The sequence below is a fragment of the Bufo bufo genome, chromosome 3, assembly GCF_905171765.1.
Source record: "Bufo bufo chromosome 3, aBufBuf1.1, whole genome shotgun sequence".
NCBI lineage: Eukaryota > Metazoa > Chordata > Amphibia > Anura > Bufonidae > Bufo > Bufo bufo.
Genome location: NC_053391.1, coordinates 612,849,549 through 612,876,896, shown reverse-complemented (window position 1 = coordinate 612,876,896; position 27,348 = coordinate 612,849,549).

Genomic DNA, 27,348 nt, shown 5'->3' with positions numbered 1-27,348 from the left:
ACAGTGCCTGGCCCTGTCAATCAAAGTGCATAGGCCACGACAGTTACAGAGAAAGCAGAGCCACTAGGAGTTAGGCCAATGCCCCGTTGCTCCTAGAGGCACATTTGTATATACACTGCTCAAAAAAATAAAGGGAACACAAAAATAACACATCCTAGATCTGAATTAATTAAATATTCTTCTGAAATACTTTGTTCTTTACATAGTTGAATGTGCTGACAACAAAATCACACAAAAATAAAAAAATGGAAATCAAATTTTTCAACCGATAGAGGTCTGGATTTGGAGTCACCCTCAAAATTAAAGTGGAAAAACACACTACAGGCTGATCCAACTTTGATGTAATGTCCTTAAAACAAGTCAAAATGAGGCTCAGTAGTGTGTGTGGCCTCCATGTGCCTGTATGACCTCCCTACAACACCTGTGCATGCTCCTGATGAGGTGGCGGACGGTCTCCTGAGGGATCTCCTCCCAGACCTGGACTAAAGCATCTGCCAACTCCTGGACAGTCTGTGGTGCAATGTGACGTTGGTGGATAGAGCGAGACATGATGTCCCAGATGTGCTCAATTGGATTCAGGTCTGGGGAACGGGCGGGCCAGTCCATAGCATCAATGCCTTCTTGCAGGAACTGCTGACACACTCCAGCCACATGAGGTCTAGCATTGTCTTGCATTAGGAGGAACCCAGGGCCAACCGCACCAGCATATGGTCTCACAAGGGGTCTGAGGATCTCATCTCGGTACCTAATGGCAGTCAGGCTACCTCTGGCGAGCACATGGAGGGCCGTGCGGCCCTCCAAAGAAATGCCACCCCACACCATTACTGACCCAATCCCAAACCGGTCATGCTGGAGGATGTTGCAGGCAGCAGAACGTTCTCCACGGCGTCTCAAGACTCTGTCACGTCTGTCACATGTGCTCAGTGTGAACCTGCTTTCATCTGTGAAGAGCACAGGGCGCCAGTGGCGAATTTGCCAATCTTGGTGTTCTCTGGCAAATGCCAAACGTCCTGCACGGTGTTAGGTTGTAAGCACAACCCCCACCTGTGGACGTCGGGCCCTCATATCACCCTCATGGAGTCTGTTTCTGACAGTTTGAGCAGACACATGCACATTTGTGGCCTGCTGGAGGTCATTTTGCAGGGCTCTGGCAGTGCTCCTCCTGTTCCTCCTTGCACAAAGGCGGAGGTAGCGGTCCTGCTGCTGGGTTGTTGCCCTCCTACGGCCTCCTTCACGTCTCCTGATGTACTGGCCTGTCTCCTGGTAGCGCCTCCATGCTCTGGACACTACGCTGACAGACACAGCAAGCCTTCTTGCCACAGCTCGCATTGATGTGCCATCCTGGATAAGCTGCACTACCTGAGCCACTTGTGTGGGTTGTAGACTCTGTCTCATGCTACCACTAGAGTGAAAGCACCGCCAGCATTCAAAAGTGACCAAAACATCAGCCAGGAAGCATAGGAACTGAGAAGTAGTCTGTGATCACCACCTGCAGAACCACTCCTTTATTGGGGGTGTCTTGCTAATTGCCTATAATTTCCACCTGTTGTCTATCCCATTTGCACAACAGCATGTGAAATTGATTGTCACTCAGTGTTGCTTCCTAAGTGGACAGTTTGATTTCACAGAAGTGTGATTGACTTGGAGTTACATTGTGTTGTTTAAGTGTTCCCTTTATTTTTTTGAGCAGTGTATTTAAACTTCATTTTTCTCAGCAATGCAGGCACTTATGAACATGGGACCAACACAGATGCCTTCAGCTGCCAAGTGCACATGCAACAAGTCAGCCAATATCATAGGTACAAATCTGCTGACGGATGCTCTTTAATCACATTATTATTATTGCTATTGAAGCCTTTTTTTGCTATGCAGGTTCTCAGTTTTATTATTTAGTAACTTTGCTCATGGCTGGAATTTAGCGAGGTGCTGGCAGGCGAAACCCAGTTGTAAAATGACTTAGATTAGAATCTTGAAGAAACTGCAATGTTTGCAGCCTGAAGTCTGAAGCAGAATATCAGGTTTCTTTGAGGAAGGTTGTAACTGTACTACTTGATATGGTCTTCCTTTAAAAATGTGAAAAGCAGCATGCATGAAAAGGGAGGGAAGTCATGTCACTGGTAATGTTCTAGTGGCTAAAGTAGTAATTAGGAAATGATAGTGTCATGATCAGATTTGGCCTGCATTGACAAGAAGAGCGGTGAACCTTTATTCACTTTACAATACATTTCTAATATACTTATATTTTTGTCCCTGTGCACAGATTTTTTTTATTGCAGACAGAAATTTTTTACTAAAACATGTAGTACCACAGGATGCTTGCAAGAGCAGAACGCAATGCATATAGAGCCAATATGGCAAGCCATATTAGGTAAAGGTTTTTTCTGGGTTAATGACATTCCAGGGGTTGTCTCACCCTGTACACTGGTGGCTTATCACTACTAGGGTTGTCACGATACCAAAATTTTGATTCAGCTTCGATACCATAAAAAAGTATTGCAATACTTGATACCATTCGATACCACACGAAAATAATAAAACACCAAAAAGCTGCATGCAGTATACATTTTATGGAACGTCCGGCCCATAATAGAACAGTCCTATTTTTTTGGGGACGGGACGGGACAAGGTGACAAAAAATGGCGAATTTCTTGTTTTTTATTTTCTTTCTGTTACGGAGTTCACCACTTGGGAGATATTTTTTTAATATTTTAATGATTTGGACTTTCGGGCGTGGCTATACCTAATACGTTATTGTTTATATATTTTATATGTAAAATTGGAATAGGGGGTGATTAAGGGTACTTTCACACTAACGTTTTTCTTTTCCGGCATAGAGTTCCGTCACAGGGGATCTATACCGAAAAAGAACTGATCAGGTATATCCCCATGCATTCTGAATGGAGAGTAATCCAATCAGGACGCATCAGGATGTCTTCAGTTCAGTCATTTTGACTGATCAGGCAAAAGATAAAACCGTAGCATGCTACGGTTTTATCTCCGGCGAAAAAAACTGAAGACTTGCCTGAATGCCGGATCCGCCATTTTTTCCCATAGGAATGTATTAGTGCCGGATCCGGCATTCAAAATACCAGAATGCCGGATCCGTCCTTCCGGCCTGCGCATGCGCAGACTGGTAAAAATGTGAAAAAATATACAAGACGGATCGGTCTGTCCGCATGACAAGCAGATCGGCGGATCCAGTGGGCAGTTCCGACGACGGAACTGTCCACTGGATCACACTGCCGCAAGTGTGAAAGTAGCCTTAAACTTTTAATACTTTGGTGTTTTGTGTTAAGATACTTTTTATTTAATAACTATTAGCCCCCTTAGGGGCTAGAACCTGGGATCTTTTAATCCCTTGTCCTATTCACCCACATAGAGCTCTATTAGGGAGAAAAGGACTTTACACTGTCCCTGCTGCCCAGGGCTTCAGTAGCGTCCTGGCTGCCATGGTAACCGATCGGAGCCCCGCGATTTCACTGCTGGGGCTCCAATCGGAAGCTGCCACTGCACCACCAATGAATAGGAGGAATGAGGAGGGGAGGGGACCCTGGGGCCACCAATGGTTACAATGCTGGGGTTGGGGGGGGTGCACTGTGCCACCAATGATTACAATACTGGGGTGTGGGGGGCGCACTGCGCCACCAATGAAGATAATTTACCCCTAAGTACAAATATAGGCTACGGGTGCCGGCCGTATCACATATCCGGCACCCGGCCTCAATGACAGGGTGCGGCGATCAGCCGAACCGCAGCAATTAACCCCTTAGGTGCGGCACCTGAGAGATTAAATCCCGCAGTTCGGTGGATCGCATGCCCTGTTATTGAGGCCGGGTGCCGGCCGTATCACATACCCGTAGCCTAAATTTGTATTTAGGGGTAAGTTATTTTCATTGATTGCACAGTGGCCACAGTCCCTCCCATCCTTCTCACTGCACTTGTCATTGGTGGCAACGGCGGCCACGTCAAAGAGAGGAGGGAGGGACTGCCTCCTTCTCCACTGTGTTGGCTGAGGAGAACATGGCGCGCGGTCAGAGTGGGACGCGCTATGTTCTCTAACAGATACTAGGGTGCGCAGTAACGCAGCCTAGTATCGGTAAATAGCAAACCCCAGTATCGAATCGATCCGGTTCTAAAAGTATCAGTTGGGTATCGATAGTTCGATACCTGGTGCAACCCTAATCACTAGGATATTCCACCAATGTCAGATATCTCTAGAACGAAGCTGCCAAAGTGAACAAGACCGCAGCGCACATACTGTAAGCAGCCATCCTCCTTTCATTTCTATAGGAGTGCCGAATATACAGATGTAGCAGGGTTAGCACTCAAACTCTTAACTCAAATTTCTTAAATCATTGTGTTATCTTAAAACATAAGCCATTGAAAAGCAATTGAAGGTGTTTGCTTAGTTTAGATAACACATCTCAGAAATCTCAGAAAGCATGAGTGTTAACTCTACTAAATCGGTAGCCGAGCATTGACTTGACTATTTCCAGCAGGTTCATAGAAATAAATGGAGCTGTAGCTGCGCTTCTGTGGTGTGTTTCCCGTCCATTTCTATGGGACTAAGCTAAGCTAAGCATGCCACTCGACTATTTTCGACGCTGCCATAAAAATTAATGAAGGGCGGCTGCGCATGTGTGGTGCACTTTCCCGATAAGTGCAGGTCCCACTTCTTAGACCTGCATCTATCTAACATTGGTGGCATAGCCTAGTGTAGTGATGGCTAACCTCTGGCACTCCAGCTTTGGTGAAACTACGACTCCCAGCATCCTCCATTCATTTCTATGGAGTTCTGAGAGCAGCCAAGCCATCACAGGCCTAGTGATATGCCACCAATGTTCGAGGTGCGACAACCCCTTTAATAATCAGTCCTCAGGATAGGTCATGAATATCAGATCAGTGGGGGTCCAACACCTGATGCCCCCAAGATCAACTATGGCCTATAGCTTCTAGCTGTCTGAACAGAGCTGTAAGCAGTGCTCCATTCAAATTGTAGAGGCAGTGTAGGGTTACTGAAGCTCAGTTCCCATTCAAGTGAATGTAACTAGTGTGGTAATGTGGACAGTGCGGGAAGGCATGTGTATCCAATCCAGATACCTCAGCTGTGTCAGATAACTAAAATCCGGAAAGCTGCAGTGGTCTCAGTAAAGTATAGTTTGCTGAGACAGTTTTGTATACATTTTCTTCTGGGCTGGATTTTACTTGGATTGGCGGATAGGTTTGGTAGTGGGATCTGCCAGTCCACACACTTACGGCACAGGTATTCACTTTCATCTGAGGTGGTCGCAGGTGAGGCCTGCTCTAATTCAAGGAGGCATAAAACCAACCCTCTGTGTGTTAGTCAGGGGGAAGGAAAGGCTGATGAGGCCTGAGAGTGAGAGAAAAAGGCTGAATTTAGGAGGACCTAGCGATGCCTGCGGAGAGAGGGTCCCACGGCCAGAGTCAGGCGGACTTCTGGGCCAAAAAATCCCCCAAAAGTACTGATGTTGTTTTAGTCACAGCCTGGAGGCTGCTGAACTATTTGGGCTGAGAAAGAGAATAAATTATGTATTAGGTAGTGCCTAGACGGGCAGGAGTTATTTTGGTTGCTGTATTGTGCTAAAGTGCTTGAAAATAAAGCATCGTTTGGACTTCAATCCGGTTGTCTGCGAGAAATCTGTGATTAAGACCCCCTGCGAGAGACAGCGAACCCTTACACTAGGTATGACCACTACATTTTGAACATAGGTGTGCTTCTGGTTCCATTCAAAGTATTAGTTCCAGTGCCTGGCAGGGGTGCCTGGTGTTGGACTTCACCATTCTAATATTGATGACCTATAAATCCTTTCCTTTGGCTACTGTCTCTAGGAAAGAGCAGAACCTAATCCCTGGCTTGAGCTAGTTAGTTGAGACGCAGGACTGTGAGCAGCATCTCCAGTCCTTCAGACCAATGTTGGGACCCAAGGAGAGATCCAGGAACGATCCCAGAGATGGACTGCAGATAAGAACCTTTAAAGGGGTTCTGCCACTAATATAAATGTATCTTGCCCTACAGATATCACTGCTTTATCACTTTCCCCAAATACCATAATTTATCAAAACTGCCTTATTCTAAAGTCAGCCTACCATTGCACCCAGTGGAAAGTGGAAAATATATTTTGATATTCAGTTGTTGTAGGTGAACTCCTGCATTGGAGCCTTGCAATGTAGGACGCACAAGCATTACTGGTTACAAGGGACATGGTTAGTGTCATATGATCTGCTGATGTCAGGACATTACACTGCCCTAAGGCATGATGGGACAGCAGACACGTAAAAAAGTCATGAAGTAGGATACAAGCAAAGGGAATAAGGGGAAACTTAAAATGGGGTAAATGTGAAAAAAAGAAAAGCAACCCAAGGAGGAATGCGATCCATAGAAATAGATGAAAATATACTTTAGAGTGAAAAGTAGTTTATGGTACAACCCCTTTGAGAAGGTAGAGCAGACAAAAAGGAGGGAGTGCATGCACCAGTCTGTGATAGTTTCACACATGCGGCTGCCTTCTTCGGTAGGCTATTTCAGCATGGAATGCCGGGATTCACCCAGACAAAAACCGTTGCGTGCAGTGGTTTTTGTCTGTCCGGTTCCCAGCATATTTGCTAGATAGCAGCTGGATCTCTACTGGACCCCTTTATAGTCTATGGGGTCTTGTGGGAAGGTGGCAGTATCTGGCAATGCCACATCCGGAGGACTCTGGCAGGCTGTTCTGAGCTGGAACAGCCTGCCAGAGAAGACAGCCGCAGATGTGAAACTAGCCTAATGCTTGTATACGGGTACTGGACTTCACAGCCATTAGTCGGTAATGGTCAGGGCTGGTGCAAGGATTTTTGCCACCCTAGGCAAAAGCTAATTTTGCCGCCCCTTGACTCCACCCATTGACCACGCCATTTGACCCACCCCCTTTTTGTCGGCCACCTATTTAATGATTGTTGCATGCAACATTTTACTTGACCAGCTAATTTTAGATATTCTACAGCAGTCTAGTTACAATCCCCACTCCCCCCCAATCAGCCTTTCGACCAAATAATAAAAATAGTAAAATAGAACATTTCATTAAAACATTTTAACTGTAAACATTTTCTCATATGCAAAACATAAAATAGCAGCATTGCACATATACACATCCAGGGCCTCCAGGTGACGTCTTCTCCAATGTAGATCTTCTCTGTCATCATCTTCTCCATTCGGTCCGGACATTTCTCTCAGCCGCCTCGTCTCTGCAGAGTGTGACACACAGACATCTTAGTGTCCTTACTTTTCTATCATCATCCTCCAACCTGGAGTCCCCACAGTGTTATCTTGCTGCTGGCTCTGCCCCGGCCCCAATACCACAAATACTATCCTGAAGAAATAATAGTGCCCCCATAGTAAAAGTTCTCCTCATAGTCCCACCAATAGTAATTCCCTTCTAGAATGCCCTCATTAGTAATACTGCCCCCTACACTGCCCCACATTAAGTAATATGCCCCCACACTGCCTCACATTAAGTAATTTGCCCCCACACTGCCCCACATTAAGTTATTTGCCCCCACACTGTCCCACATTAAGTAATTTGCCCCCCCACTGCCTCACATTATGTAATTTGCCCCCCAGACGGCCCCACATTATGTAATTTGCTCCCACACTGCCCCACATTATGCGACTTAAAGTTACTTTTATTCAACCAGCAAGTAACTTTTTGACGGGAAATGACATAGGTGTCTCCCAAAAGATAATAAGACGATGTACAAGAGGCAATATTTTGAAAAAAAAAACATTTCTCAGCTTTTATTTACATTTGAGCAAAAAGTGTCCAGTCCAAAATTATTCATACCCTTCTCAATAATCAATAGAAAAGCCTTTATTGGCTATTACAGCAATCAAACACTTCCTATAATTGCAGACCAGCTTTTTGCATGTCTCCACAGGTATTTTTGCCCATTCATCTTTAGCAATGAGCTCCAAATCTTTCAGGTTGGAGGGTCTTCTTGCCATCACCTGATCTTTAGCTCCCTCCACAGATTCTCAATAGGATTCAAGTCTGAACTCTGACTGGGCCACTCCAAAACGTTAATGTTGTTGTCTGCTAACCATATCTTCACTTTTCCTGTGTGTTTTGGGTCATTGTCATGCTGAAATGTCCACTGGTGCTCAAGACCAAGTTTCTCTGCAGATTGCCTGATGTTGTCGTTGAGAATCCTCATGTATTGCTCTTTTTTCATGGTGTCGTTTACTGTGAAAAACACCCCCAAAGCATTAGGTTCCCACCACCATGTTTGACAGTGGGGATGGTGTTCTTTGGGTTGAAGGCTTCTCCTTTTTTACACCAAATGAAGGAAACATCATTGTGACCAAACAATTACATTTTTGTTTCATCTGACCATAACACAGAAGACCAGAAGTCTTCTTTTTTGTCCAGATGAGCTTTTGCAAAGGCCAAGCGAGCTTTTGTGTGCCTTATCTGGAGAAGTGGAACCCAGCAGTGTGCAGTGTTCGTTGGATTGTCTGCCTTGAGACATTGCCACCAGCAGAGCCCAGATTCACCAGGATGGCCTTGGTGGTGATCCTTAGATTCTTTTTCACCTCTCTAACTATCCTCCTGACCAGCACAGGTGTCACTTTTGGCTTCTGACCACGTCCTCTGAGATTTTCCACAGTGAGGAACATCTTGTATTTTTTGCTCAAATGTAAATAAAAGCTGAGAATTATTTTTTTCCACAATAATGCCTCTTGTACATCGTCTTATTATCTTTTGGGAGACACCTATGTCATTTCCCGTCAAAAAATTACTTGCTGATTGAATAAAAGTAACTTTAAGTCAAAATTTGCCAGGGGTATGAATTATTATGGGCAGCACTGTATAAGCTGGGGAGAGTGCATGCACCCTAAAGGCAGACCTGAAGGCCTTAACACAGCACAGGCCACGGCCTGTAGGGGACACTGAAGAGTCTGGTGGTGGGACCGCCAATGTTGACTAGCAGGGAGTGAGCGGGTTCTGGCCACTGCCCTCAGACAAAGAGGGGTGAGTACTAGAGATGAGAAAGAAAAAAAAATCGATTCGGCAGGTTCGCAGAATTTTTGGAAAAAATTCGGTTTGATCTGAATTTATTTGTGTCAAATAGCGTTAAAAAACTGCTATTTCCTGGCTGGAGAGAGCCTTTATAGTGGTGTAGAATACTGTGCCTTGCAGTAACATGCATAGGGAGTCTGCTTTGGTAGTGAAACAATACTGTGAGTCAGTATGACATGCAGAAGACAGGCGTCGCTCTTAGCATCACTGCACACTTCACTTATTTGGGCAGTTACGGGGGCTATAACTGACCAAATAACTCAAGTGTGAACTCAGTCTTACAGGTCAATGTTAGCATCAAGAAGAAGCGCACTCCTTTTACACCGTCGTCAGCTGATTGCACATAGATGTCTACAGAACCTGTTCTATTAAACACTTATACAAGTAGAGCCCCCTGACATAGTGGAGAGGGTTTCAGCAGTAAGTTTGTGTTGACGTCACTGATTATTTTGCCCTTCCTCTGATCCATCAGAACAATAACCCCCAACGAGAGTGGATCCAAAACAGAGATGACACGTGAATGGAATATTTGCATGTCTTCTGTGTTTTGTACTCACTCCTGCTTTTGGCTACCAAGTCAATTCTGACCATGTCATGCAGGCCTTACAGCTGTTACATAGACAGGATCCATTGTGCGTCTCATTTTTCCTTCCTTCTGACAGATCAGAAGAGGGGTAAAATAAATGATAATGTCAGCCAGGCCAAAAGGCAAAATAGTGGCCCAGTCATAAAGTGGGGAGGGTGCGAACACCATGAGTAGTCCACAGAGTAGCCCTATCACATAGTGGTGAGGTGTAAGCAGCATGAGGGACTACAGAGTGGCACAATGACAGTGTGGAGGTGGCAGCGGCAGCAGCATCAGGAGGCCACCGAGTGGCACAATGACAGAGTCTAGAGGTGGCAGCAGCAGCATCAGGAGGAGGCCACAGAGTGGCACAATAAAAAAGTGTAGAGGTGGCAGCAGCAACATCCGGAGGCCACAGAGTGGCACAATGAAAGTGTGGAGGTGGCAGCAGCAACATCCGGAGGCCACAGAGTGGCACAATAACAAAGTGTGGAGGTGGCAGCAGCAGCATCAGGGGGAGGCTACAGAGTGGCACAATGGCAGAGTAGAGGTAGCAGCAGGATCAGGAGGCCAAAGAGTGGCACAATGACAGTGTGGAGGTGTCGGCAGCAGCAGGAGAAGGCCACAGGGTGGCACAATGACAGTGTGGAGATGGCAGCAGCAACATCAGGAGGCCACAGAGTGGCACAATGACAGAGTGTGGAGGTGGAGGCAGCAACATCATCAGGGGGAGGCCACAGAGTGGCACAATGACAGTGTGAAGGTGGCAGCAGCAAAATCAGGAGGAGACCAAAGGGTGGCACAATGACAGTGTGGAGGTGGCAGCAGCATCATCAGGAGGCCACAGAGTGGCACAATGACAGTGTGGAGGTGGCAGCAGCATCAGGAGGCCACAGAGTGGCACAATGACAGTGTGGAGGTGGCAGCAGCACGAGGAGACCACAGAGTGACACAATGACAGGGTGTGGAGGTGGCAGCAGCATCAACATCAGGAGGAGGCCACAAAGTGGCACAATGACAGTGTGGAGGTGACAGCAGCATCAGGAGGCCACAGAATGCCACAATGACAGAGTGTGGTGGTGGCAGCATCAGAGGGAGACCACAGAGTGGCACAATGATAGAGTGTGGAGGTGGCGGCAGCAGCAGCATCAAGAGAAGGCCATAGGGAGGCACAATGACAGTGTGGAGGTGGCAGCAGCATCAGGAGGCCACAGAGTGGCACAATGACAGTGTGGAGGTGGCAACAGCAGCAAGAGGAGACCACAGAGTGGCACAATGACAGTGTGGAGGTGGCAGCAGCAACATCAGGAGGAGGCCACAGGGTGGCACAATGACAGTTTGGAGGTAGCAGCAGCATCAGGAGGAGGCCGCAGAATGGGACAATGACAGTGTGGAAGTGGCAGCAGCAACAACAAGAGGCCACAGAGTGGCACAATGACAGAGTGTGGAGGTGGCGGCAGCAGCAGCAGCAGCATCAGGAGGAGGCCACAGGGTGGCACAATGAGTGTGGAGGTGACAGCAGCATCAGGAGGCCACAGAGTGGCAAGGTGACATAGTCTGGAGGTGGCAGCAGCATCAGGAGACCACAGAGTGGCAAGTTGACATAGTGTGGAGGTGGCAGCAGCATCACAGAGTGACCCGGTGACAGAGTAGGGAGGTGGGTGGCAGTACCAGTACCAGCTGAAGATGGTGGGTGAAAGAAGGAGCACTTGACATCAGATGTGTGGCATCAGGCGGTGGCAGCATCAGAATCATAGCTGAGGCAGGTAGCCAGAATAAACTGGTCTCTTTTGTCAAAGTGTTGGTGTGGCACCATGGATGATCTAGTCCAGGGGTGGCCAACCCGTGGTTTGCGAGCCGCATGCGGCTTCTTGCGCCTTTATTTGCGGCTCGCAGGGGAGCGGTGTGCGGCCAGCTCTTTCTCTCCCCTCTGCCGCTACAGCAGCAGCGAGTAAGTGAAGCGGTGGAAGGCTGGAACGAGGCGGAAGAGTGGAGAGGACTCAGAGTGCCGAGAGCGGGCACGTGACTCCGTCACTCACTGCAGCTCCTCCTCTTCCCGCAGAGAAGTCTAAGCTGCAGTGCTTAACCCCGCCACCAGCCGCCGATGTGCCCCCCCACGGCCCCACACCCCCATCTGTGAGTGTGTTTGTGTGTGACCTAATGCCCGCCCCCAGTCTTCTCAGTGACAGCCCTGCAGCCAGATTAATCAGACCGCAGGCTGGGTCTGTGGGGGCAACAAGAAGTGGCGCAGCAAGCAAGGAGGACCTGCTTCCAGCTCCATAGTAAATTTTAATTAATGTTAATGGTGGACAGCAGGGCAGGGCAGTGGGCACTCAATCAGCAGCAGTGGCAAAGAGACTCACTGAGGCCAGCAGCAGCCATTTTAGTCCGCCACTCTGCAGCTTTGGCTCTAATCTGACTGAAATGGCTGCTGCTGGCCTCAGTCTGCTGCTGCCCTGCCTTTTTTTTTCACAGGTGCCACTGCCCAGCACACCAAGTATGTTTGGGCGTATGGGCGGTCGTCTAAGCATGGGAAGTCATCTGAGCATAAGGCGGTCATCTGAGCATAAAGCGTTCATCTGAGCATAGGGCGGTCATCTGAGCATGGGGCGGTCATTTGAGCATGGGGCGGTCATCTGAGCATGGGGCGGTCATCTGAGCATGGGGCGGTCATCTGAGCATGGGGCGGTCATCTGAGCATGGGGCGGTCATCTGAGCATAAGGTGGTCATCTAAGCATGGGCGGTCATCTGAGCATAAGGCGGTCATCTGAGACTGGGCGGTCATCTGAGCATGGGGCGGTCATTTGAGCATGGGGCGGTCATCTGAGCATGGGGCGGTCATCTGAGCATGGGGCGGTCATCTGAGCATGGGGCGGTCATCTGAGCATGGGTGGTCATCTGAGCATAAGGTGGTCATCTAAGCATGGGCGGTCATCTGAGCATAAGGCGGTCATCTGAGACTGGGCGGTCATCTGAGCATAACATAGAAACATAGAACCATAGAATGTGTCGGCAGATAAGAACCATTTGGCCCATCTAGTCTGCCCAATATACTGAATACTATGGATAGCCCCCGGCCCTATCTTATATGAAGGATGGCCTTATGCCTATCCCATGCATGCTTAAACCCCTTCACTGTATTTGCAGCTACCACTTCTGCAGGAAGGCTATTCCATGCATCCACTACTCTCTCAGTAAAGTAATACTTCCTTATATTACTTTTAAACCTTTGCCCCTCTAATTTAAAACGGTGTCCTCTTGTGGTAGTTTTTCTTCTTTTAAATATGCTCTCTTCCTTTACCGAGTTGATTCCCTTTATGTATTTAAAAGTTTCTATCATATCCCCTCTGTCTCTTCTTTCTTCCAAGCTATACATATTAAGGTCCTTTAACCTTTCCTGGTAAGTTTTATCCTGCAATCCATGTACTAGTTTAGTAGCTCTTCTCTGAACTCTCTCTAGAGTATCTATATCCTTCTGGAGATATGGCCTCCAGTACTGCGCACAATACTCCAAGTGAGGTCTCACCAGTGTTCTGTACAGCGGCATAAGCACTTCACTCTTTCTACTGCTTATACCTCTCCCTATACATCCAAGCATTCTGCTGGCATTTCGTGCTGCTCTATTACATTGTCTTCCCACCTTTAAGTCTTCTGAAATAATTACTCCTAAATCCCTTTCCTCAGATACTGAGGTCAGGACTGTGTCAAATATTCTATATTCTGCCCTTGGGTTTTTACGCCCCAGGTGCATTATCTTGCACTTATCCACATTAAATTTCAGTTGCCAGAGTTCTGACCATTCTTCTAGCTTTCCTAAATCCTTTTCCATTTGGCGTTTCCCTCCAGGAACATCAACCCTGTTACCTATCTTTGTGTCATCAGCAAAAAGACAAACCTTACCAGCGAGGCCTTTTGCAATATCACTTATGAAGATATTAAACAAAATCGGTCCCAGTACAGATCCCTGTGGAACCCCACTGGTAACATGACCTTGTTTTGAATGTTCTCCATTGACTACCACCCTCTGTTGTCTGTCACTCAGCCACTGCCTAATCCACTCAACAATATGGGAGTCCATGCTCAATGACTGCAGTTTATTGATAAGTCTTCTATGTGGGACAGTGTCAAAAGCCTTACTAAAATCTAGATATGCGATGTCTACTGCACCTCCACCGTCTATTATTTTATTCACCCAGTCAAAAAAATCTATAAGATTTGTTTGACATGATCTCCCTGAAGTAAACCCATGTTGTTTTTCATCTTGCAATCCATGGGATTTTAGATGTTCCACAATCCTATCCTTTAATAGGGTTTCCATTAATTTGCCTACTATTGATGTCAGACTCACTGGTCTATAGTTGCTCGATTCCTCCCTACTACCTTTCTTGTGAATGGGCACGACATTAGCCAATTTCCAATCTTCCGGGACGACTCCTGTTACTAATGATTGGTTAAATAAATCTGTTAACGGTTTTGCCAGCTCACCACTAAGCTCTTTTAATAATTTTGGGTGTATCTCATCAGGCCCCTGTGACTTATTTGTCTTCACCTTAGACAGCAAACTTAGAACATCTTCCTCTGTAAAGATACATGCATCAAACGATTTATTAGTCATTCTTTCTAGTGGAGGTCCTTCTCCTTTTTCTTTTGTAAAAACTGAACAGAAGTATTCATTAAGGCAGTCGGCTAGCCCTTTATTCTCTTCTACATACCTTCCGTCCTTTGTTTTTAATTTAGTTATTCCTTGTTTTAATTTCCTTTTTTCATTTATATATCTGAAGAATGTCTTATCCCCTTTTTTCATAGACTGAGCTGGTTTTTCTTCTGCCTGCGCTTTAGAAGTTCTTATAACTTGCTTGGCCTCTCTCTGCCTAATCTTGTAGATTTCCTTATCTTCATTGCTCTGGGTTTTTTTATAATTACAAAATGCTAGCTTTTTATTTTTAATGATTTGGGCCACTTCTGCTGAGTACCACAGTGGTCTCCTCCTTTTTTTGTTTTTACTGACAAGTCTAATGCAATTTTCTGTTGCCTTCAATAATGCACCTTTTAAGTAGTCCCATTTCTCCTGGACTCCATGTAATCCGTTCCAGTCTGATAAGGACTCATTTATGACTAATTTCATTTTTGAAAAGTCTGTTTTTCTAAAATCTAAAACTTTTGTTTTTGTGTGGTGGGACTCTTTCACAGTTCTTATATTAAACCACACTGACTGGTGATCACTAGATCCCAAGGTTTCGCCTACAATGACATCATATACCGAATCCCCGTTTGTGAATACCAAATCCAAAAAGGCCTCCCTCCGGGTTGGCTCCTCAACCACTTGTTGTAGAGATAACCCCAGTAGGGAATTTAGAATATCTGTACTCCTGGTAGAACTTGCTATTTTGGTTTTCAAGTTTATATCTGGAAGATTGAAATCTCCCATAATGATAACTTCTCCTTTCATTGTCATTTTAGCTATTTCTTCAACTAGTAGATCATCTAGTTCTTTAACTTGACCAGGTGGTCTATATATCACACCTACACGAGTTACTGCATGGTTAGCAAACTGCAACGTAACCCAAACTGACTCTATGTTGGCCTCACCAACTTGTATTAGGTTAGATTTAATGCTATCTTTCACATACAGGGCCACTCCTCCTCCTTTCTTGCCTTCTCTGTCTCTTCTGTATAAAGAGTACCCTGGTATGGTTATGTCCCAGTCATTTCTTTCATTAAACCATGTCTCCGTAACAGCCACTAAATCTACATTCTCAGATGCCATTATTGACCCAAGTTCATTGATTTTTTTACCTAAACTGCGAGCATTTGTAGACAGGACTCTGAGCTTATCATTTCTTAACCTCTGTGCTTCTGACCTGTTCTGGCATTGTTTCGGGGGGCAATTGGACTCTTTTATTTTCACTCTTTTGCCCCCCCTTCCTAGTTTAAATACTCTTCCGCAAATTCTTGGAGTTGTTCACTAAGTACATTTGTTCCTTTGAGAGAAAGATGCAAACCATCTTTTTTGTACAGTTCCTTTCTATTCCAAGTAGAGCTATCATGAGAAACAAAGCCAAATCCTTGCTCTTGACACCATTTACCAAGCCATATGTTGAACTCCTTTATGCGCCTCTGCCTATCATTCTGAACATTATGCACAGGCAGAACTTCAGAAAATGAAATGCTGGATGCAAAATCCTGTACGTCATTACCAAGTGTGATAAAAGTTTTTTTCACCTCTGACACTTCATTGCAAGCCAGGTCATTTGTCCCTAGATGGACAAGAACATCCACGTCCCCTTCCTGCTTTGCTTGCTTAACAATATTAATAATACGTCTTCTATCTCTTCTAGCAGTAGCCCCAGGGAAACATCTCACAAAACCATTTTCTTTAAGCTCCACACTTCTTATGATTGAATCACCCAGCAACAGCTGCTTCCTTTGAGACTTCACTTTATCTTTTTTGTTGCATACATTAGACATAGGAGTCGATGGTTTCACACCCTCTGTGCTTGAGTCCATATCCATGTTGTCCTTACATTCTGAGAGTGCTGCAAATGAATTATGGAGAACCACCGACTGTGGGACATGTCTTCTATCCACCACTCTAAGACTTCCAGAACCTACAGTAACCCATCTGCCATTTCTGGGGGTCCTCTGTGGCAGTGGCATTGCAGCAGTCCTAGCTGGAGTTTGTTTAACAGATAATTTAAATATTTCAGCTTTCAAAAATGCAATTTCCTGCTGCAGTAAGGAGAACTGTCTACAGATCTGACAGCATCCGAATCTCCAAAGAGTGGAACATGAAATAAATGCACAACAATTCCTGCACTGAACCAAGTCTGCCATTTTAAAGAGGAGAAAAAATAAATAAATAAATTGTAACTTTAAATCAAACAAATCTTACCTTTTTTTTTTTTTTTTTTGTATTGTTTCCACCTTCCAGCCTACCTCCTGACTATCTCCTGCAATATCTCTTTACTAGTACTTAATGTAGTACTTGAAGCTAGTACTTGCAGCTAATGAATGGATCCGCATCAGATCAGCCAAAATGCGGAATGCGGATCTGATGCAGACCAAAGATATGTTGGTAAGGTTGTGAATGGGGCCTTAAAAGTAATGTTTCTCCAGAATATAGCAACAAATCACTAAGTGAAAGGTATCATTACATTTAGCTGAGCTAGGCGTGTCATCTGAGACTGGGCGGTCATCTGAGCATGGGCGGTCATCTGAACATAAGGCGGTCATCTGAGCATGGGCGGTCATCTGAACATAAGGCGGTCATCTGAGCATGGGCGGTCATCTGAGCATGGGCGGTCATCTGAACATAAGGCGGTCATCTGAGCATGGGCGGTCATCTGAGCATGGGCGGTCATCTGAACATAAGGCGGTAATCTGAGCATGGGCGGTCACCTGAGCATAGGGCGGTCATCTGAGAAATATGAAAACACATTGTGAAAAACAAAGATTGACAGAAGTCTCACTAAAGCTGTCTACACTACAGGTAGGAAAGGTGGTTTAAATACACTTTTAAATGTTTGAAAACTCAATTGCAGTAATACTGTCATGTGCACGAATATATTTGTGTAAATGTATAGCTTGTGGCTCCTGGCAGTCATACGTTGTTTTTTTTTGGCTCTTTTTGTCTGTAAGGTTGGCCACCCCTGATCTAGTCTGATGCATCAGGCATTGGTAGGTGGAAATCCTGGCTAATCCACGCCTGATTCATCTTGACAAAGGTCAGTCTCTCCACATGTTCTTCTTTGGGTAACTATGGCCCTCGCCGCACTAAACACCCGCTCTGATGCTATACTACTGGCCGGGCAGCACAGCTTTTCCAAAGCAAACTCTACCAGTTACGGCCACAAATCCAGTTTGGGGTGGCAGGGTGCTGTCCAAGTATGCCAACACCTGCTGGTTCAGGTCCTGCTCCAGGTTTAGCTGCTGCTGCCGGTGAGTAGTTTCTTCACTAGGCGTGTGAAGAAAGCTGCTCATCAGCGACTCTAGTCTCAAGTTGTTTTGGATGATGGCGCAGATAGGCAGTGTCCAACTGACTACATAGGATGTCTCTATAGTAGTTCAGTTTGACCTCCCTCTCAGTGGGTGTAATAAAAGGCCCCCATTTTGGACCGGTAGTGAGGGTCCAACAAGGTGGAGAGCCAGAAGTCATCCCTCTGCCAAATGGTGACAATTCGGCTGTCACTACGCAAGCAAGTGAGCATGCATAGGGCCATTTGTGCTAGTGACTCAGAGGGACTCCCTGCCTCCATCTCCACTGCATACTGCCATGGTGTGTCTGGGTGCTCTGCCTTGTCTTCCTCATCGCCCTGTAGCTCCTCTGGCTGCTCTTGCTCCTCCTCTCCTGTCACCTGTGTATAAAAACCACCCATTTCGCTACACATTGCTTGTGCTCCAATGTCCTCCTCCTCCTTCTCCAGGACATAAAGCAGTGGAATGAAGTTGTTCATACCGTAGTCCTGGCGACTGACAAATAACGTGGCCTCCTGAAAGGTCCTGGGCAAACGGCAGGTGTCATGCATGAGCTGCCACTGGCTGACATCGAAGTTACACAGGGGAGTACTCCTGTCCGCTTGGATCATCAAGAAATCGTTTATGGCCTTTCTCTGTTCGTATACTCGGTCTAACATATGGAGGGTGGAATTCCAACAGGTGGAAACGTTGCATATTAGCCTATGTTGGGGGATGCCAGGATTCGATTTCTTGATGAAGGACACAGAGCAGTTCTTCCCCTGTGTGACTCCGTTTGCCCAGGCAAACGAGGTGCAGAACAGCGTGACACCACCGTGCCCTGCACATGTGGTATGCTGGTGGTACACTGTGAATTGTCCCTGCAGTGGAGGCTTAGGACACGGTGGAGGGTGAGGAGGCAGAGGTGGACATTGTCGCAGGACCAATGGTGTGAGAATGTGGAGGCGGAAGCGACTTGACCTGGCCAAGTTGCTGGTGTGGCTGTGCAGGAACCACATTCACCCAGTGGGCCGTAAAGGACATGTACAGTATTGTCCCTGAGCGTAGTTACAGCTCCACACGTCGGAGCTGCCGTGCACTTTGGCAGACACCGACAGGCTCAAAGACTGGCCCACCTTCTGTTCTACATACGTGTGCAGGGCTGGTACTGCCTTTTTGGCAAAGAAATGACGGCTTGGGACTCTCCACCTCGACTTGGCACAAGCCATCAGTTCTCTGAAAGGTGCAGAGTCCACCACTTGAAAAGGGAAGGACTGCAGCACCAGCAACTTGGCCAGGAGCACATCCAGCTTCTGCGCCGTTGAATGAGTGCACACATACTGTTGTCTCTTGGCAATAGCTTTGGTGATTGATTGATGATGGAATGACTGACGAGGAGGAATAGGAGGAGCAGGAGCATCAGGACTAGCAGATGATGGGAAAGACAGACAGCTTCCTTTGGCTGAGGTGGTGGAGCCTTGACTGCCTGAAATCGGGTGCGTGCCACTGGGTGATGCAGCGGTTGCTGCGGCAGGCTGGACCAACACATCGGAGCCACTGTTCTCCCAGGCCACTTTATGGTGATGCTGCATATGTTGACGCAAGGCCATGGTGCCAACATTGGCACCCTGGCCACGCTTCACCTTCTGCCCACAGATTTGGCAAAAGGCCATATTCGCCTCCTCCGGCAGCCTAACAAAAAACTGCCACACCGCCTAGTAGTTGATTTTACCCCCAACACTCCACACTGACTGACTGCTACCGCCGCTGCCTCCGTGAACCCCTGCACCACTACTTTTCGGGCAGGTAGGCTTCTGCAAAGCGGGTGGTCTACCCTGGGCACGTTTGGCTTCCGACCTCCCACTGCTGACACCCTGCTGACTGCCGGCCAAGCTAGTGACTTGCTGGCTCCGCCACCGCCTCACAGGCAAGCTGCCACCCTCTTCTCCCGAGGATGATGAAGCCCTTAATTCATCCGGCTCCCAAGTGCGATCAGCGACATCATCGAGTACCTTCATGCACGTCACATGTCCTTCTCAACGGTCTGTGGGTCAGGAGCCTGACAGCTTGTAACATCAGCTCCCATGCCACTCTCCTCATCACTACTTGCCCGCCTACCGGAGGAAGAGGCGAATGTCTCCTCCACATTTTGGCTGGCCAGTAGCTGCTGACTGTCCACTAGTAGCTCATCCTCGTTGTAAGCCCACAGCATATAATCCTTCTCTGGCTGAGGGAACAGAAAAGGACAGAAGCAGGTTGAGGACAGGTGAGGGCACAAGGCCTGCTCCCGGGCCATGCCAACTAAGGGTTGTGTCTGACGAACCCACCGACTCTTGGCTGGGAGTGTGTGATGTCACTTGGGACGAAGTGGATGACCGAGTCAACCATTCAAGAACCGCTGGGTTGCTGGTCAAGACACGACCACTAGATGACACCGGGAATTCAGGCTTCTTGCTGCAACTCCTGCTGCCACGCCCCCTTACTCTGCTCACTCCCCGTGCAGGGCCTGGCAATTCTCTGTCTGACATACTGTTAGATCAAGTAAATAAATAAAAAGAAAATTAAAACACGCCAAAAAAAGTCTGTAATTTTCTCGCTTCACGACACAACGGCTAATAAGCCCTTTTTTTTTGCCACTAATACACACCAAAAAGGGCTTTAGAACATATAACTGTACTGCTGAACGGCAAATAGGCCCTTATTTTTTTACACTTATACACGCCAAAAAGGTTTTAGAACATATAACTGCACCGCTGAACGGCAAATAATATATATTTTTTTGCCACTAATACATGCCAAAAAAGGGCTTTAAAACATTTAACTGCACTGCTGAACGGCAAATAATATATCTTTTTTTGCCACTGATACACTCCAAAAAAGGCTGTAATTTTCTCCCTTCACCACACAACGGCAAATACTTTTTTTTGTGCCACTAATACACGCAAAAAAGGGCTTTAGAACATATAACTGCACCACTGAACGGCAAACAATATATATTTTTTGCCACTAATACACGTCAAAAAGAGCTTTAGAACATATAACTGCACCGCTGAACAGCAAATATATATTTTTTTGCCACTAATACATGCCAAATAGGGCTTTAGAACATATAACTGCACTACTGAACGGCAAATAATATACACTGCTCAAAAAAATAAAGGGAACACAAAAATAACACATCCTAGATCTGAGTTAATTAAATATTCTTCTGAAATACTTTGTTCTTTACATAGTTAAATGTGCTGACAAAAAAAATCACACAAAAATAAAAAAATGGAAATCAAATTTTTCAACCCATGGAGGTCTGCATTTGGAGTCACACTCAAAATTAAAGTGGAAAAACACACTACAGGCTGATCTAACTTTGATGTAATGTCCTTAAAACAAGTCAAAATGAGGCTCAGTAGTGTGTGTGGCCTCCACGTGCCTGTATGACCTCCCTACAACGCCTGTGCATGCTCCTGATGAGGTGGCGGACGGTCTCCTGAGGGATCTCCTCCCAGACCTGGACTAAAGCATCTGCCAACTCCTGGACAGTCTGTGGTGCAATGTGACGTTGGTGGATAGAGCGAGACATGATGTCCCAGATGTGCTCAATTGGATTCAGGTCTGGGGAACGGGCGGGCCAGTCCATAGCATCAATGCCTTCATCTTGCAGGAACTGCTGACACACTCCAGCCACATGAGGTCTAGCATTGTCTTGCATTAGGAGGAACCCAGGGCCAACCGCACCAGCATATGGTCTCACAAGGGGTCTGAGGATCTCATCTCGGTACCTAATGGCAGTTAGGCTACCTCTGGCGAGCACATGGAGGGCTGTGCGGCCCTCCAAAGAAATGCCACCCCACACCATTACTGACCCAATGCCAAATCGGTCATGCTGAAGGATGTTGCAGGCAGCAGAACGTTCTCCACGGCGTCTCCAGACTCTGTCACGTCTGTCACATGTGCTCAGTGTGAACCTGCTTTCATCTGTGAAGAGCACAGGGCGCCAGTGGCGAATTTGCCAATCTTGGTGTTCTCTGGCAAATGCCAAACGTCCTGCACGGTGTTGGGCTGTAAGCACAACCCCCACCTGTGGACGTCGGGCCCTCATATCACCCTCATGGAGTCTGTTTCTGACCATTTGAGCAGACACATGCACATTTGTGGCCTGCTGGAGGTCATTTTGCAGGGCTCTGGCAGTGCTCCTCCTGTTCCTCCTTGCACAAAGGCGGAGGTAGCGGTCCTGCTGCTGGGTTGTTGCCCTCCTACGGCCTCCACCACGTCTCCTGATGTACTGGCCTGTCTCATGGTAGCGCCTCAATGCTCTGGACACTACGCTGACAGACACAGCAAACCTTCTTGCCACAGCTCGCATTGATGTGCCATCCTGGATAAGCTGCACTACCTGAGCCACTTGTGTGGGTTGTAGACTCTGTCTCATGCTACCACTAGAGTGAAAGCACCGCCAGCATTCAAAAGTGACCAAAACATCAGCCAGGAAGGATAGGAACTGAGAAGTGGTCTGTGGTCACCACCTGCAGAACCACTCCTTTATTGGGGGTGTCTTGCTAATTGCCTATAATTTCCACCTGTTGTCTATCCCATTTGCACAACAGCATTTGAAATTGATTGTCACTCAGTGTTGCTTCCTAAGTGGACAGTTTGATTTCACAGAAGTGTGATTGACTTGGAGTTACATTGTGTTGTTTAAGTGTTCCCTTTATTTTTTTGAGCAGTGTATATATTTTTTACACTAATACATGCCAAAAAGGGCTGTCATTTTCTCACTTCACCACACAACGGCAAATACTTTTTTTTGTGCCACTAATACACACAAAAAAGGGCTTTAGAACATATAACTGCACCGCTGAATGGCAAATATATATTTTTTTGCCATTAATACACACCAAACAGGGCTATAATTTTCTCACTTCACCACATAATGGCTAATAGGCCCTTTTTCCCACTAATACAAGCCAAAAAATGCTTTAGAATATATAACTTCACCATAAAAGGGCAAATAACACATAGGAATATTTCCTTGTAATAAACCCTGTTAATGGCTGTATCAAACAGCACTTGTACCCCAATAACAAGAACGGTTTGCTGGAATTACAGAGCTGTATAATGGCAATTTGGATCCACAGTCAGTGCAGCAAGGTGTAATAGGATTGTTCCTTTTACCGAGGCTGTAAACTCCCCCATTAAACCCTGTTCTGCTTCAATACTGTGTAATAATTCCTCCCTATCCTTTCCCTACTCTTCTAATGCTCTTTCCCTGAACTTCTATTGAGCAAAATATACATTTTCAAGTCTTTCCTAGCATTGTCCCTAGCGCCTGCTAACGTCTCTCCCTGCACTAAGTACACTGGAAAATGGCTGAGGCTATTTATAGGGCTGTGACATCACAGGGCTGGCTGGCTGCTGATTGCCTGCATGCATGGCATTGTGGGTGATCCCTCCTTCCCAGAGTTCCTTGCTCCATGTCCTAACACGTGCAGCAGCCATTTTAGGAAAAAATGTGATTCGTTACCATGAAGCGTGAGGAAATTCAGATTGGGTGCAAATTGAATTTTTCCTGAAATTTGGATCGAATTCCACTTCGTCAACTTAGATTCGCTCATCTTTAGTGATTACCATGGCACCCTTGCCCGCCCAGGAGACACCACTGTAACAAAAAAAAGTCATCTGCCAAGGAGAGTGTCTCTGCTTGTTTAACCCCTTAATCACCTCAGCTCCCCTAGCTTAAACCCCCTTAATGACCAGACCACTTTTTACAATTCTGCACTACACTACTTTCACGGTTTATTGCTCGGACATACAACTTACCACCCAAATTAATTTTACCTCCTTTTCTTATCACTAATAGAGCTTTCATTTGGTGGTATTTCATTGCTGCTGACATTTTTACTTTTTTTGTTATTAATCGAAATTTACAGATTTTTTTTTACAAAAATGACATTTTTCACTTTCAGTTGTAATTCTTTTTTTAAAAAAACTACATTTCTATATAAATTTTTCTCTAAATTTATTGTTCTACATGTCTTTGATAAAAAAAAATGCAATAAGTGTATATTTATTGGTTTGGGTAAAAGTTATAGCGTTTACAAAGTATGGTACAAAACTGTGAATTTCCGCATTTTGAAGCAGCTCTGACTTTGAGCACCTGTCATGTTTCCTGAGGTTCTACAATGCCCAGACAGTAGAAAAACCCCACAAATGACCCGATTTTGGAAAGTAGACACCCTAAGGTATTCGCTGATGGGCATAGTGAGTTCATAGAACTTTTTCTTTTTTGTCACAAGTTAGTGGAAAATGATGATTTTATTTTTTGATTTTTTTTCTTACAAAGTCTCATATTCCACTAACTTGTGACAAAAAAAAAAAACTTCCATGAACTCACTATGCCCATCACGAAATACCTTGGGGTGTCTTCTTTCCAAAATAGGGTCACTTGTGGGGTAGTTATACTGCCCTGGCATTTTAGGGGCCCTAATGCGTGAGAAGTAGTTTGAAATTCAAATGTGTAAAAAATGTCCTGTGAAATCCTAAAGGTGCTCTTTAGAATTTGGGCCCCTTTGCCCACCTAGGTTGCAAAAAGTGTCACACGTGGTATCGCCGTACTCAGGAGAAGTTGGGCAATGTGTTTTGGGGTGTCTTTTTACATATACCCATGCTGGGTGAGAGAAATATCTCTCTAAAAGACAACTTTTCCCATTTTTTTTATACAAAGTTGTCATTTTAGAGAGATCTTTCTCTCACCCAGCATGGGTATATGTAAAAAGACACCCCAAAACACATAGCCCTACTTCTCCTGAGTACGGCGATACCACATGTGTGACACTTTTTTGCAGCCTAGGTGCACAAAGGGGCCCAAATTCCTTTTAGGAGGGCATTTTTAGACATTTGGATTCCAGACTTCTTCTCACGCTTTAGGGCCCCTAAAATGCCAGGGCAGTATAAATCCCCAACATGTGACCCCATTTTGGAAATAAGACACCCCAAGGTATTCAATGAGGGGCATGGCGAGTTCATAGAAGTTTTTTTTTTTGGCACAAGTTAGCGGAAATAGTTATTTTTATTTTTTTCTCACAAAGTCTCTTTTTCTACTAACTTGTGACAAAAAGTTCAATCTTTCATGGACTCAATATGCCCCTCAGCGACTACCTTGGGGTGTCTTCTTTCCAAAATGGGGTCACCTGTTGGGTATTTATACTGCCCTGGCATTTTAGGGGCCCTAAAGCGTGAGAAGTCTGGAATATAAAAGTCTAAAAAAATTTACGCATTTGGATTCCGTGAGGGGTATGGTGAGTACATGTGAGATTTTTCTTTTTGTCACAAGTTAGTGGAATATGAGACTTTGTAAGAAAAAACAAAAAAGACAGAAAAAAAAAATCAATTTCCGCTAACTTGTGACAAAAAAATAAATAATCTTCTATGAACTCGCCATGCCCCTCAAAAGTGATTTTTTTATAGCGCCGCAGCGATTTTACGGTGTTTTTGCAGTGATCAGAAAAAAAAAATTCTGTCACTGCGGTGGGGCGGACTGAACGCAAGTGTGCGCACAAGATCAGGCATGATCGGGCGAACACTGCGTTTTTTGTAGAGCCTATAGAACATGTCCTATTCTTGTCCGCAATTGCGGACAAGAAAAGGCATTTTCTATATAGTTCTGGCAGTGTGCGGATCCTCAAAATTCGGAAAGCACATTGCCGGCGTCCGTGTTTTGTGGATCCGTGGATCCGCGGATCCGCAAAAAACACATACGGACGTCTGAATAGAGCCTTACAGGGGGGTGATCAAGGCTCCATTCAGACGTCCGTATGTGTTTTGCGGATCCGTGGGTCCGTGGATCCGCAAAACACATACTGACGTCTGAATGGAGCCTTACAGGGGGGTGATCACCCCATATAGACTCCGTGATCACCCCCCTGTCATTGATCACTCCCCTGTAAGGCTCCATTCAGACGTCCGTATGTGTTTTGTGGATCCGTGGATCCGCAAAACACATACGGACGTCTGAATGGAGCCTTACAGGGGGGTGATCAATGACAGGGGGTGATCAGGGAGTCTATATGGGGTGATCACCCCCCTGTCATTGATCACCCCCCTGTCAGGCTCCATTCAGAAGTCCGTATGTGTTTTGCGGATCCGCGGATCCGTGGATCCGCAAAACACATACGGATGTCTGAATGGAGCCTTACAGGGGGGTGATCAATAACAGGGGAGTGATCATGGAGACTATATGGGGTGATCAGGGGTTAATAAGTGACGGGGGGTGTAGTGTAGTGGTGTTTGGTGCTACTTTACAGAGCTGCCTGTGTCCTCTGGTGGTCGATCCAAGCAAAAGGGACCACCAGAGGACCATGTATATTAGACGCTGTTATCAAAAACATTGTCTAATATACCTTTAAAGGGTTAAAAAAAATCGGATCTACAGCCTGCCAGCGAATGATCGCCGCTGGCAGGCTGCAGATCCACTCGATTACCTGCAGTTCTTGTGAACGCGCGCGCCTGAGTGCGCGCATTCACAGGAAATCTCGCCTCTCGCGAGATGACGCGCCGGCGCGTGAGTGTGCCTGAGTCGACCGCCTTCGGACCGCAATCCTGCGTTAGGCGGTCAGGAGGCGGTTAAGGACCCATGACGTACCAGTACGTCATCTATAGTTCCGATCACCGCCGCCCGGCGGGCGGTGATCGGAACACGGTGCCTGGATCTCACAGGCCGGAAGCTGTATGAGTAATACACACAGTATTACTCATACAGCCAATGCATTCTAATACAGAAGTATTGGAATGCATTGTAAAGGATTAGACCCCCAAAAGTTCAAATCCCAAAGTGGGACAAAGAATAAAGTAAAGAAAAAAGTTGAAAAAATAAAGTTTTCCTCAAAAAAAATGAAAAGTTTCAAGTAAAAATTAACAAAAACCTAATTTTCCCCAAATAAAGTAAAAAAAAATTGGTAAAAAATAGGGGGGGAAAAAAGTATACATATTAGGTATCGCCGTGTCCGTATCGACCGGCTCTATAAACATATCACATGACCTAACCCCTCAGATGAACACCGTAAAAAATAAAAAATAAAAACTGTGCTAAATAAACAATTTTTTTGGCACCTTACATCACAAAAATTACAACAGCAAGCGATCAAAAAGGCGTTTGCCCACCAAAATAGTACCAATCTAACCGGCACCTCATCCTGCAAAAAATGAGCCCCTACTTGAGGCAATCGCCCAAAAAATTTAAAAACTATGGCTCAGAATATGGATACACTAAAACATCATATTTTATTTTTTTTAAAAGCTGTTATTGTGTAAAACGAAGATAAATTAAAAAAAGTATACATATTAGATATCTCCGCGTCCGTATCGACCGGCTCTATAAAAATATCACATGACCTAACCCCTCAGATGAACACCGTAAAAAATATAAAATAAAAACTGTGCTAAATAAGCCATTTTTTGTCACCTTACATCACAAAAAGTGTAATAGCAAGCGAACAAAAAGTCATATGCACCCCAAAATAGTGCCAATCAAACCGTCATCTCATCCCGCAAAAAATGAGACCCTACCTAAGATAATCACCCAAAAACTGAAAAAACTATGGCTCTCAAAATATGGAGACACTAAAACATGATTTTTTTTTGTTTCAAAAATGATATTATTGTGTAAAACTTACATAAATAAAAAAAAGTATACATATTAGGTATCGCCGCGTCCGTATCGACCGGCTCTATAAAAATATCACATGAACTAACCCCTCAGATTA